Genomic DNA, 13,761 nt, shown 5'->3' on the forward strand with positions numbered 1-13,761 from the left:
CGTATCAATTTCCAATTCTTTCCACCACAAAAAGAGCTGCTATAAATATTTTTGTTCACATAAGTCCTTTTCCCTTTTTTGTAATCTCTTTACTCCCATTTCTTTTTGATACTTCCAGCCTCCAGATCTGAGAGATTAAATAACTCAGCCAAGAACACACATGAGGTGTGTTCTATGTCACTTCAACAAAGATCTATAAATATTTTTGTAGTTCTTTAGAGTTTGTTTTGTTTAGGACAAATGTCTCATCATCTACCTCTAATTCAAAGGTAGATTAGAACTCTGAAGTTTTTAATCTCATGGTCAACAAATTGGCAGAGATTACAAAAGATGAAAATAGTCAATGTTTTAAGGGGTCAGAGAAAGACAGGTACAGAATGTTATGAACTGGTCTAACCATTCTGGAAAACAAGTTGGAATTATTTTTTGAAAGAGCCTAAAGTGGCTCTTTCTTTTGTCTCTATACCCTACAATTAGACATATATCCCAGAGATCAAGAAAGAAAATCCCATATATAGAATAACAACAACAAAGCAGCTAGTATGAATCTAGCGCTTTAAGGTTTACAAAGTGCTCTGCAAATATGATTTCACTTGATCCAAATGGCAGCCTTGAGAAGTATGGGCTATTTTTATTTTCATTTTCAAATGATGAAATGGAGACTGAGAGAGGTACGAAGTCACTTATTTGCCCAGAGTCACCCAGCCAGTAAAAGCCTCTGAGATTGAATATGAGTTCAAGTCTTCCTGGTGTTAAGTTCAGTACTTTGTCAACTGAGCTACCTAGCTGCCTCTGCACATTAGCAGTTTTTGAGTTAATAAGGAATTGGAAATAAGGAATCCATCAGCTGGAAAATGTCTAACCAAATTATGGCACAATGTGTATAACCTACATCAAATTGTTTACTGTCCCAGGGAGGGAGGGAAGGATAGTATTTGCAACTCAAAACTTAAAAAGGACCTGAATTTAGAAAAAAAAATATTTTTATATGTAATTTGGGAAAATATTTTTCAAATAAAAAAATACCAATATAAATGTAATAGGATATTATTGACTTGTAAGAAAAGAGAAATATGAGGAAAGATGGAAAACGTCACTTGAACTGATACAAACAGCAGGAAAATAATACAAATGTCTAAAACAACATAAATGAAAAGAAGAATAAGATTAAACTGAACATTACAATTATGATGTCATCATCCTCCTTTCATTGGAGAGATGAGGGAATACCAGTGTGCAATTTTTTTGTATGATGTCAATATATTTCATATGTTGGACTCGATAAATCAATTGGTTTTAACTGTTGGGAGTGCAGGGATCATCCATTCATTTAGTTCATTGCTTCCATCTACTGGCCACTGAGAACCCTAACGTTGCCCAAGTTTACTCCTGCGTCCCTGATTTCTGCCTCCTATTATGGCTTAATTAATTTAAGATTGGCAAGGCAGGCATGAGCTAATAGAAGGACACAAGCAGGTGTTTGCTGGAACCAGTTTGTAAAGGACCAAGAGAGGTGATCGCTAAACTTTCTGTATGAAGATTTGTATCTCAGAAATTGACAAATGTTACAAATCAAGATGTGATATATTGTTTTACTGATTGTCTCTTCTTAAGAAAATGATAGATAATGCATATTAAATGTTATTATCAACCAAATAATTCCCAAAAAATTAAATAAAGAATTTAATGATTATATATTCTTCAGTTAAATAATTATAAATAACTTACTAATGAATAATATATATTAAATTTCAAGGTACAATGTTCATAATTTTTTTCCCCTTAGAGAGCTGATTGTTAAATATTTGCCAGCATAACTCTAGATACAAACTGTTCCAGTAATGGTTTAGCATCTGAGAAAATGAATTTCTCAGAGCCTGAGGGTTGCATTAATCAATCTCTTTTGGAAAAACATATTCAAAGACCTCCAGGAAAAAAAGCAATACCCAAGTTGGTTAAAAGCAGACAGTCTGAAAATATATCCCCACAGTCTCATGAGTACTGTTCTAAAGACCCATGGTTATTTTTATATTCTCCTTAACCAAAGGGTCCACAGCTGGGTCAGATCAATAAACCTGGGGACAAAATTAACAGTGTCCCAGGTCTGCTCCGTATAACTTCCTTAGTTCACAATAGCCCTGGTTACTGTGGAAGGAGGATGTGTGTGCATGCATGTGTGGGTGGTGGTGGTGGTGGTGGTGGTTGTGGTGGTGATAGTAGTAGTAGTAGGAAGTCTTCTCAAGGCTTCTACCTAAAACTGGACCCACCACACAAGTCCATAGAGAATAAATTATGTAAGCCAATTCCGTGCATCCTCATTGAAAGGTTCAAATTGATGCAGGATAACCTTTTGCTAGCCATATTGGGCACAGGTTTTCTAAATGACTGCTGAACCAACTGCTGGATTCTGTGAATTTATCACCTCATTCTCATTGACAAAAGCTTCATGGAAGAGGTGAGATTTCAGAAGGTTTTTGAATTGTGGCGACTTGATGAAATCTCAGGATAGCTTCCACTGCTCTTAGGCAAAAGATAGCAGGCAAATGGAGACCTGAGTACTCATAATTTCTTCATCTCTGGAGGTAATATTCGCTAGGTTGTAAATTTTCGAGAAGAGGGAAAGAATTGAATAAAGGGCTCAGAAATTGGGGAGGAAATCTTTCCTTCTCTGTATTCACCGTATGTCCTATTCAAATAAACAATTCTTTATTTTTACTTCAGACACTTGTAAGACCTTTTTCACACTACAAAGAATTTGTGACATTCATCGTTTGATGCTTCCCTCACTAAAACAGATCACCTCAGCTGGTGCTCAGCTCTTGGTTGATGAGCCTCTCTGCGGTGAGATACTCTAGCCTGGGCCTCCAATAATGCACAATCCATTCCCAGGACTGTCCTCAAAACCTTTTCACTTTGATCAGAAATGCTAGAACAGATTCCTAAGACCCAAAGAGTTCTGTGGATAGAGTTCAAGGGGGATCCACTAACCTAGATGGAAAAACAAACAAACCTTACAAAAGAGCTATCATTATATAAAGGATTATATATAATAAGTAATTCTCTTCTCCTCACTTCGTTACTACAAGTAGATAGCTTAAATTTCTCCTACTGTGTGTGTCAAAGTATCTGTAGGAGGGAGAAAGGAAATGATGAGTCACACTTTTAACTAAAAAACAATCTTTATAATGTGTAATTGGTTTTCTTTTTAATCTTATGTATTTTATTTTATACTTTTACAAGCATTATCTGGAGAAGGCGCCCATAGGTTTCACTAGCCTGACAAAGAGGTCCAGGACATTGAAAAGGTTAGGAACCCCAGAATTAGAGTTTGGGCTTCCCTGGAATAGCTTTTAAACACTCATCATTATGAGGAAGCACCAGAGTAGCATTAAGATATATTGGTATTTATATATTTTGAACTAGAGCACTGATTTTGTTGGTTCAAGGACCTCCCAGTGCTGAAACTCCCTCCACTAAAGCAGGTCGGTATCTATTTTATGACTTTGTGTCTTAAAGGGTTGCCTGAGGTTAAGTGACTTGCCCAGAGTCACACAGCTAATCTACTATGTCAGAGGTGAGACTTGAACATAGGTCTTTCTGACTGAACCAGCTCTCTCTATCCACCGTGCTTTGCAAAACACCTCTCATTTTACTATTAAGCATCATTAGCCCATTCTAAATACCACAAATCAACTCCATTACACCCCCCAGTTCTGAAGATCAAATATGATTAGGTTATATTTGGGGAATTATAAACATGTGCATTGGAATGTTGGATTTCAAGGAAGTGGCATGTTACCTCATGTTGGCCAGGAATGGTTTGAATGTAGAAGAAGGAGGCAGTAGGTTGACATTGAGATTGTGGGGTGTCAACAACTGGCCAGTCCATTCTGGTGTCTTCACTTTGTTTATACACTTCACTTTGTTTGTATCTCTTCCTCTGGGTTCCAGAATATCTATAGGAGGGGGAGTGGAAGCGATGGGTCACATTGGATGTATCTAGACCCGCAAAAGGAAAAGGAAGTTAATTTCCTTCAAATTATAAACTCACTGGCCTTGAAGTACCTGAACAACTGAACAGAGACCAAAGAGATCAAAATCTGGTGGAGAAAAGGCTATTTTTCTCATGATTGCACCACCACTTCCTGAATGCTCTGGAATAGAGGCAACTTCTGAAAGCCTGAGCATCACTTTCCTGAAAGCATCTCTCATTCTGAGGTTCTTCACCTTCATGCCATACATCAAGGAAACAAAACAGAATCAAGTTAACTCTGTAGTTATTTTAAGAGGCATTTGTGCTGAATGTTCCCCAAAATGCATTAAATAATGATGATGACGATAGTCAGCATTTACACAGTACTTTATGGTTTGCAAAGCACTTTACAGAATTTATCTCATTCGTCCTTACAACAATTTTGGGAACTTAGTGCTACCATTATTCCCATTTTATAGATGAGGAAACTTAAACAGTGGTTAAAGAACTTGCCCAGGGTTACAGAAATAATATGTAGAGTCTTGGGTCAGATTTGAACTCAGGTCTTCCTGGCTCCAGGTCCAATGCACTGTACATTTGACCACCTAGCTGGCTAAGAAGAAAGGAGGACAGTAGATGGTTGTCCTCTCTGGTGGGAGCTAGCATAATTCTGTGTAATTTATACCAATCCATGTGGAGTGTAAGAGCACTGAATGCGGGCTCCGAGGAGGTCCGAGTTCTCATCCTGTCTCTGATGCTTCCAAGCTGGGTTCCTATGGACCTCACTGATCTTAAGGTTTAACATTAATCCCATTTTACCTTATCTATGCCTTGTTTGAATGTAGGTGGCCACATGTTTCTCCCATTAAAATGTGAGCTCCTTGAGAGCTGGGGAAATTATTATTATTATTTAGTTTTCTTTGTGTTCCTGGCACACTGTGGGCTCTTAATAAATGCTTATTGAATGATTGACTAACCTTGGCAAAGTCAGTTGTTGAAGTTCAACTGGTTTCCTTGAAAAGATAAGTGGGATTGGGCTTGGTGACCTCTATCATTCCGTGCAGGTAGAAATCCTATGATTTTATAACTTGACCATGCTTACACGAGAAATACTGGACTTTCAGTATTAACTTTTTATTCTGCTGATTATGCATATGCATATGTGTATGTATGTGTATATATGTATATATACACATATTTAAGTACATATAAACACATCTGTGTACATATGTACATGCATATACATACATACATACTAATGTCTATCTCAGTCTCAACTGTAAAGTTCCTTTTAGGGAACAGAGAACAGAAGCCATTTAGTACCTTATCTATCATATATATCTATGTATATATATGCGTACATACATACATACATATGTATTTATATATGTACATGTATACCCTCTAATGAGAAAGACAAGTACATATTACATATACAATATATATTTGTATGATATGTTGTTGTTGTTGTGTTCGTCCTTCATTGCCAAAGAAGACCATGCCATCAGAGAAATGATGACGTGACTTGCACTTGACTTTGTTTTGAGTGAGGGAGGGCTGTGCAGGTCACCAGCCTCACTTCTCCGGAGCCAACTGAATCCAGTGATGTATAACACACACGTATGTATGTGCTCACATATATAACTATGTACTTCTCTTCACCATTACGACGTAAACTTAATGAGAGCAGAAGTCACCTCATTCTCTATCCTTGTATCCCCTTGCATATTGTGTGTTCCAGCACATAGTAGTCACCTAATAAATTCTTGTTGATGGATTAACTCATATTCATGTCCTTTTCAACACACCCTGCTACTTCCACAATAATGGTGTTCTCTCGCTTCTGGACTCATGACACTCCAGAAAAATCAACTAAAAAGCCCCTTAACTTGCTGCTGCCACATACAATGAGTTCCTTTTGCCTTTGGCAAACATAAAACAGCTTCTCCTACCATATGGACAGACATACTATTAGCTAGATTTCTGGTTGCTCAGGAAAGTGTCAGTGTAATTCATACAATGTTGAATCATTTATGAAAATCCTTACCAGGATGGAAAGGAAACTCATCTCTGCTTTTTCCTGAAATGGGGAGGGGAAGACAAAGAACAAGGGGTTTCACTTTAGATACTGCACACATTATATATAGATATTATCATAAGAATAGGATTGCATCATTTTGACCTTGTCTTTGCAAAAGCCCAATCTGGCCTTGGTCAGAAAAAAGTTAAGGATGATTTTCTATGGTGATCAGCACTCTTTCTCCATATATATCCATAGGTTTACAATCTTCAGGAAAGGCTCTATAGGAATGTAATCTTTACCACAGCATCCCATGCTAGGGTTCTCCTAGAATTAGCCAAGTTGCTTAGGTGCTTCACAACTTGGTGCAGAACAGCTTACCATCAGACTGCTCACTTCTGTGTCCCTAAATGCCAAATTTCCTAAACAAAGCCCTGTCCTCTTCTTGAAGGTTCTGGTAATGAACTTGGGCATCATATCAGCATTTGTTTCTCTCTGAGCCAAAGTCATGACTAGTTGGCAGGATTCCCTTAGGCTCTGTCTCTTAGCCAAGGGGTCTACAGAATGTCTTTGCATCCCATCTCTCTTCTGAGACTCCAAAGCATAGGACAATAGGTAGATAGCATTAGTAAATATAACGTCAAGCCTGTGGTATCATTACTGGTGGTGTTATATTGTGTATACCAAGAATGTCATAGATTGACTCCACTGAGATTTCTGTTCAGATCTCAGTGTTTTTAGCATGTTTATCAGCGTGTTATTTAAATTCTCAGATTGTGGGAATCCTCACCTTGGGAATGGTAAGGTACCAGGATAGAACTCTTCATATCTGTCAAAGTTCGTATTTCCTTAAGTAGTTTGTACTCAAAATTTCCACTTCTATCAGAATGGATTGTGGTGGAAAATCCATATACTAAGAGATGCTTCTCTTACTGGATTCTGGGATGATGTCATTGACCAACTGCTATTTGAAAGACAAAGGAATGCTTCCTGCTCCTTCCCAGAACAGTCAGGAATCAGTAAAATGGTTTCTGGGGTTATTTTTCTAGCACATTCCACATCACATTTGTATAATGAGAACCCAGTCTCCCGAGATTTGACCCTCAGGTATTGAGTGTTATGTTTTTCAGAGATCTCAGGGGCAGCTTAGGCTGGGGACTTGCAAGCTTTCCATGGAGTTTCTATCTATGGTCTGACCTGATTGCTTACTTTTGGGTCTAAACTTGGTAGGTTGCCAACCCTGGTTTGGGTTTGGGCAATAGAACTTCAGACTTTCCCCTTTTTGTAGCTCCAGCATAAAGCTTCTATTCCTAGCCCCTGGCAGGTAGCTGGAAGGCTTTGTGGGCTCAGAGGAACAGAAATGTGGACTCATCTTTAGTCCATCCTCCTTGCCATGGTTACTGAGTTGTAGTTCCCAGTATTGGTCTATGGGCTGAATCCATGATCCTGATTTGGAGTCAGGGATACAGAGTTGTAGGCTTATTCCTACTCCACACATCCTGCCCTAAAATTCATCCACAGGCCCTGGACTCTGTCTTTCCTATGCTGCTTTGTGGTCATAGTACCCAGCAGTTGCAGGCTTGCCATTGATCTGTACTTCCTTCCCAGGGGCACAGCTATAGTCTGTACTGGAAGATTCTGAGACCCTGCTCTGGACTCAAAACAAAACAACATTCAGATGACTCCTGTTTCTCCTCCATGCTCCAGTCTACAGTCATAGGTACCATCCTCTTTTGATTTCTGGAAGGCTCTGGACCCCCTCCCCAGGTTGTCTTCCTGTTCTGACCTGTGCTTGAAAAAAAATGGTCCCATGGTTTCTCCTTACATTTCCTAATCATTATTTATTTTGACGCACTTCTTTCAACATGTCATCACAGAGTTGTCTTTGCTTGTCTCCTCAATATCCTTTCTACTCCTAATCTTTTGAAGCTCAGTCATTCAATTCAGCTCAGTTCAAATGTAGCAAACCCTCTGGGACTACATCCTAGCCTTCACTTTCACTGGCAGGTTGGGTGTTTAGAAGGAAGCTATTTATCCCCTTAAAGTTCCCTTAAGTAATTCTACCAGAGTTGAAGTTTCTAATACTGTTGCTCATAAGTCCCCACTAGAGAGTTCCTCATTGATTATCAGTCAGAGTCAATGAACTTTTAGAAAAGGCATTTACTAAGCAGCTACAGCAAGAATAGTTGTTACAAAAACAGTACCCCAAATTAGGAATATATTCTCCCCTTCAAAGTCCCTGGGAAAACTCAAATTTATGCAGATACTTAAATATTCAAATTTAAAGAGTAGATGAGACCAAAGAGTAAAACTTAGCTCTTAGTTACTAGAAGTCTTCCCCCTCCCCTTTTTTGTGGAGTCCTCATGAGGTTCTCCTGAAGGACAGCTCTTTGCTGGGCTCCATGGCTCAGTAGCATTCCGAAACTTCTCTTCTTTAGTGTGCCTAATTTGTTCTCAGTGTATATCTGCTCCCACTGTTGATAGAGCCATTGGGGCTCTGGGGACAATGCAAACATTCTGGATTCTCTGGACTTTAGAAGTTCATAAGATTAATGATGATAGAGAGAAACCAAATCTTTCCCCCACCTCTTAAGGACAAGTTCCCCCCTCACCACTGGATTTTCCATTACTTGACTTAATGCTTCTGGGATGCATAATTACGAACTGGCTTGTTGTGTTATACACAGAAAGATGTGTCTGATTTGTTCAGCCAATCACACATTTCCTACCATCTGCTTCTGGCTATGGTGCTTTCATCCAACGTTCAAAAACACTTTATTCCTCTCAAATCGATTCAGGACTTTTTGCTCTCAGTTTACCCTTTTGATTGATTTATTCAATTGAACTGTCTGGATCTTCTATTTAAGGAAGAGGGGTGAGTCTCCCCAAAGAACATTCACTCAATGTGCAAAGTAATGGACTAATTGCTTTGTATGAGGTTGGAATCTTGTATTCTACTGGGGACATGTGACATATATAAAACTAAGGAAATATCTAAATAATTAATAAATAGGTAAATATTTTCAAGTAGAGGAGAGGAATTAACAATTAAGGAATCAGGAAAAGCCTCTTGTAGGATGTGACAGGGGCAGTTAGGTGGGTCAGTGGAAAGAGCACTGGACCTAGAGCAAAGACAACTCACCTCACTGAGTTCAGATCTGGACTCAGACACTTCCTAGCTGTGTGATTCTGGGCAAGTCACTTCACTCTGTTTGCCTCAGTTTGTTGATCTGCAATATAAGATGGAGAAGGAAATGGCTAGCCACTCTAGTATCACCAAGAAAACCCCAAATGGGATCATGAAGAGTTGGACACAACTGAAAATGACTGAACAACAGTGGCAGGACGTGACATTTAAAGGAAGCTATCAGTTCACTGGGGACCTTCATTGGTGGGAGTTAGGTAGGATGGTGCTGGAATTAGGCCTAGTGTTAGGAATATCTGAGCACAAGTCCATCCTCAGGCACTAGATATGTGAGGCAAGTCATCTAACCTATCTGCCTCAGTTTCCTCACCTGGAAAATAGGGATTATAATAGCACCTACCTCACATGGCTGTTGTGAGCACAAGTGAGATAATATTTGTGAAGTATTTATTTGGCACAATGCCTGGCCCATAGTAAGCTCCTAATAAATGCTTATTCTCTCCCAAGGCAACTGGGTAGCACAGTGGAGTTAGAGTCTGGAGTCAGAAAGGTCAGGAGGTCAAATCCAGCCTCAGATACTTAGAGGAAAGTCAGTTAACTTGACATTGACTGACTTAGTTTGGGATACCAGATGATGCAGTAGATAGAATGCTGGGCCTGGAATCAGAAAGATGAGTCTTCCTGAGTTCAAATTCAGCCCCAGACACTTACTAGTTGTGTGACCCTGGGCAAATCACTTAATCCTCCTTACCTCACTTTCCTCATCTGTTAAACTGGAGAAGGAAATGGCAAACCACTGCCATGAAAATCCCAAGTGGGGTCACGAAGAGTTGTTAATGACTCGACCATAAAAACAAAGTCATCTGTTCCATGGTCAGTGGTTTTTCCACTGGATACCTCCTTAAATCCGGGATTGGGATTTCCTTAGATAATCCAAACAGTTCAATAACTCAGTCTTTAACTTGCTGATCAAGTCACAAGACCTACATGACTAAATGATGAAACTGCTCTTCTGGGCTTGCCAACATCTACAGTCACCACTCTCTGACACTACTTAACACTGCCTCCTAGAAAAATCTGGGAAGGTAAATTGGCTAGTGACTCCCAGACACTCTCCTTCCCCTTTCCCCTGAGGGACTTCACCCTGGCACCTGGGGCCAACTGGTGAATATATTTTGGATTTAACGTGTCAGAGGGCTGTTCTTGGCTTTCCACTCAGGGTGGGGAACTTACTTCCTCTGGACTTTCATCTCAATCCTTCCCTTCTTATTTGAAATAAAAAAGAAATCACCACAAAATTCACATGACCTTCTCTTAGGTCATTTGGATAGAACTCATTTCGAAGCCACTTTTTGGACAGTACTAGGATTTGTTTTTTGGACCACTTCAATTACATGATGCTTGTAACTTTCAATGCTGTCAGCGCAGCTCACTTTTGTCTTAGTGGTGTTTGGGTGAACACTGTATTTACATACTTATTGAAATGAGAGGGAAAAAAACACCAATTTTGGCATCTGTAGGGCTCTTGTATGACCTTAAGCAAGTAAAAAAAAAACTTCATGGGCCTCAATATGTAAAAATGAAGGGGCTGCCCATATCTTCTATGGCCTCTCTAGGATTTACATTCTGGGATTGATTTTAAATATAGCAGTTATGTTTCACTTCGTGAATTCTTCCAGAGCGAATTATTCCTTCCCTCTATTAGCAGTTTGAGGAATTGTCATTATGCTGTACTTGACCCAGTAACTTCTACCTAAAAAGCTCACAAGTAAATCAAATTTATAGAATATTATTCCAATTTTACAGCATCAGAGAATTTAGTTTTTAAAGGAATGCTATGGCAAATTCTTTAAAAACCAAGTAATTCTTTTGTGTTGTACATAATAAACACTTCCATAAGTTATCTTTTTTTGTGTGGATTTTCCTTTTTTTCTTCCTTTAAAAATTTAGAACGTAAACTCTCAGCAAGTACAGATTTTTGAATTCTTTGCTTGGTGTATAGTAGGTGTTTGAAAACTTGCTAGTGATTGATAAAGGAACATCTGTCTTTCCATCCCAAGCTTCAGAGCATCACTGTTTTTGCCAGGGGTTGTGCTTGACCCAACTCCAACCGGCTTGGAGAGTAGATTGCTAAATTTTCATTTTCAGAACTTTCAGAAATTTTTAGAAATCAACAAAGACTACAAATTGGGGATTGATTTATTGTTTTGCTCATGGGAATTTTCTCTTTTCTGGATCTTATCATTAAACAGTGATTGCTATGTTTTGTAATCAGGCACACTCTCACATAGGGAGATCAGATAAGAAATAGTTTTCTACTCAGAGACATTCCATAGGCATCTGCTTGGGACCTTGTGTTTCTTGAAGGATTATGGAACCTAAGAGGCAATGGAAATTGTGGTGGAATCATGGATTTGATAATAAACAGGACCACAGTTTTACTAGGGTCAGAAGATGTTGGTTCAAGTCCTGTATCTTCCTCTCCTGAAATTCTGACGTCCAAGGTAGATCATCTCACCTCTCTGTGCCTCAGTTTCCTTATCAATAAAACTACAGGGCTTGGCTAAATGACCTCTAAGTTTCCTTATAGCTATATGCTTCTATATAGTTGCCCTCAATTTCACAAAGGGGATAATTCCTTTTATTGTGGTGTGTTGGAGCCAGTTCAAACCAGCTTGTAAGAGCCAATTGTTAAATTTTCAGTGATAGCATTTACTCTTGGGAAAGCACCAGATCCTACAAAATCAGGGCTTGATTTATTGCCTTTCTGCTTGTCTAGACATACTAAAGTGATGGATAAAATGTTAATAATGTGCTTTAAACTAAAATATGTTGGGCATAATTTCCCCCCATTGCAGGTGCCAATTGTTAAACATTTACCAACATGCTCCATGCATATATTTCTGTCTTCCACAGAAGTCTAGAAGCTACTAGGTATTTATAGTTATAATGGCTTAGATAAATTATTTTGATTTAAAGAAAAATACAGCTCTTTCCAAACTTGCCTCGGCAGCAGCTGCAGGTACATCAGCAGCAGCAGATCGCACAGGAAGTTCTCCACTCCCAGGCATGGGTCTCTGGGCTTCCTACCTTGAAAGAGAAGCAGCAGGCACTGGGGGAAGATGAAAAGCTTCCCCAAAGATGACCCCTCTAAGCCTATCCACCTGACTGCCTTTCTGGGCCACAAGGCAGGCATGACCCATGTTGTTGGAGAGGTGGACAGGCCTGGCTCAAAGGTCAACAAGAAGGAAATGGTCGAGGCTGTGATGATCGTAGCAATGACTCCCATGGTCATTGCGGTCATCATGGCTATATGCAAGCTCCACGAGGCCTGCAGAGCTTTAAAACCATCTTTGCCGAGCGCATCAGTGATGGATGTAAGAGGTGATTCTATAAAAATTGGCATAAGTCCAAGAAGAAGCCTTCACCAAGTACTGCAAAAAGTGGCAAGATGAGGATGGCAAAAAGCAGCTGGAGAAAAAGTTGAACAGTGTGAAGAAGTATTGCCAGGTGATCCGTGTCATTGCCCACACACAAATGCTCCTGCTCCCTCTGAAGCAGAAGAAGTCTCACCAGATGGAGATCCAGGTGAATGGTAGTAGCGTGGCTAAGAAACTGGACTGAGCCCTTGAGAAGCTGGAGCAGCAGGTGCCCATGTCCACCATGTTTGGGCAGGATGAGATGTCATTGGGGTGATGAAGGGCAAGGGTTACAAAGGTGTCACTAGCCGCTGGCACACCAAAAAACTGCCCTGAAAAACCCACCAAGGACTGCATAAGGTGGCATGCATTGGAGCTTGGAATCAAGCCTGGGTAGCCTTCTCTGTGGCTTGAACTGGTCAGAAGGGCTACCACCATTGCACTGAGATCAACGAAAAGATCTACAAGATTGGCCAGGGCTACCAGATCAAGGATGGTAAACTGATTAAAAACAATGCATCCACAGATTATGATCTGTCCGGCAAGAGCATCAACCCTCTGGAAGGCTTTGTCCACTATAAAGAAGTGATCAATGACTTTGTCATGCTGAAAGGCTGTATCGTTGGGACCAAGACACGTGTTCTCACCCTGCGAAAGTCTCTGCTGGTACAGACCAAATGTCACACCCTGCAGAAGACTGACCTGAAGTTTATCGACACCACCTTCAAATTTGGCCACGGTCGGTTCCAGACTGTGGAGGAGAAGAAAACTTTCATGGGACCACTCAAAACAGACAGAGTCGTGAAAGAAGAAGCTTCCTGATGTTTCCAGACCGACTTGGAGCTAGTGGATTCTCAACAAATTTTTCACAGTTAAAAAAAAAAGAAAAAATACATTCAGCTAACTTGATTTTAGCCTTTCACTCTCTCCCATGTCAAAATCACTCTAAACTGGCTGTTGTGTTGGGAAGTATATGACATGAATTCACACTAAGGTGTAAATAACGACAGGAAGGCACTTGAATTTTAGCAGTAAACAGTATTTTAGTTCAAAGATAGAGTCTGGGATTGGAGATGGGGGAAAGAAGAAATTCTATGCGTTGAGGTGGTTATTTCAGGAGATTTTTTTCTGAGTGAAGGAAAGCTTCTCAGTGCCCCTCAGATCACAACAAAAGAGCATCTAACTACCTGTTGTATTCATACTT

The 13,761-nt window shown here is 39.8% G+C and overlaps 1 pseudogene; it reads left to right on the forward strand.

The window, feature by feature from the left end:
* Positions 1 to 3,757: 3,757 nt before the first annotated feature.
* On the forward strand, positions 3,758 to 13,379 carry LOC140514780 (large ribosomal subunit protein uL3 pseudogene; annotated as a pseudogene).
* The last annotated feature ends 382 nt before the right edge of the window (positions 13,380 to 13,761 follow it).

The sequence above is a fragment of the Notamacropus eugenii genome, chromosome 7, assembly GCF_028372415.1.
Source record: "Notamacropus eugenii isolate mMacEug1 chromosome 7, mMacEug1.pri_v2, whole genome shotgun sequence".
In the NCBI taxonomy this organism is placed as follows: domain Eukaryota; kingdom Metazoa; phylum Chordata; class Mammalia; order Diprotodontia; family Macropodidae; genus Notamacropus; species Notamacropus eugenii.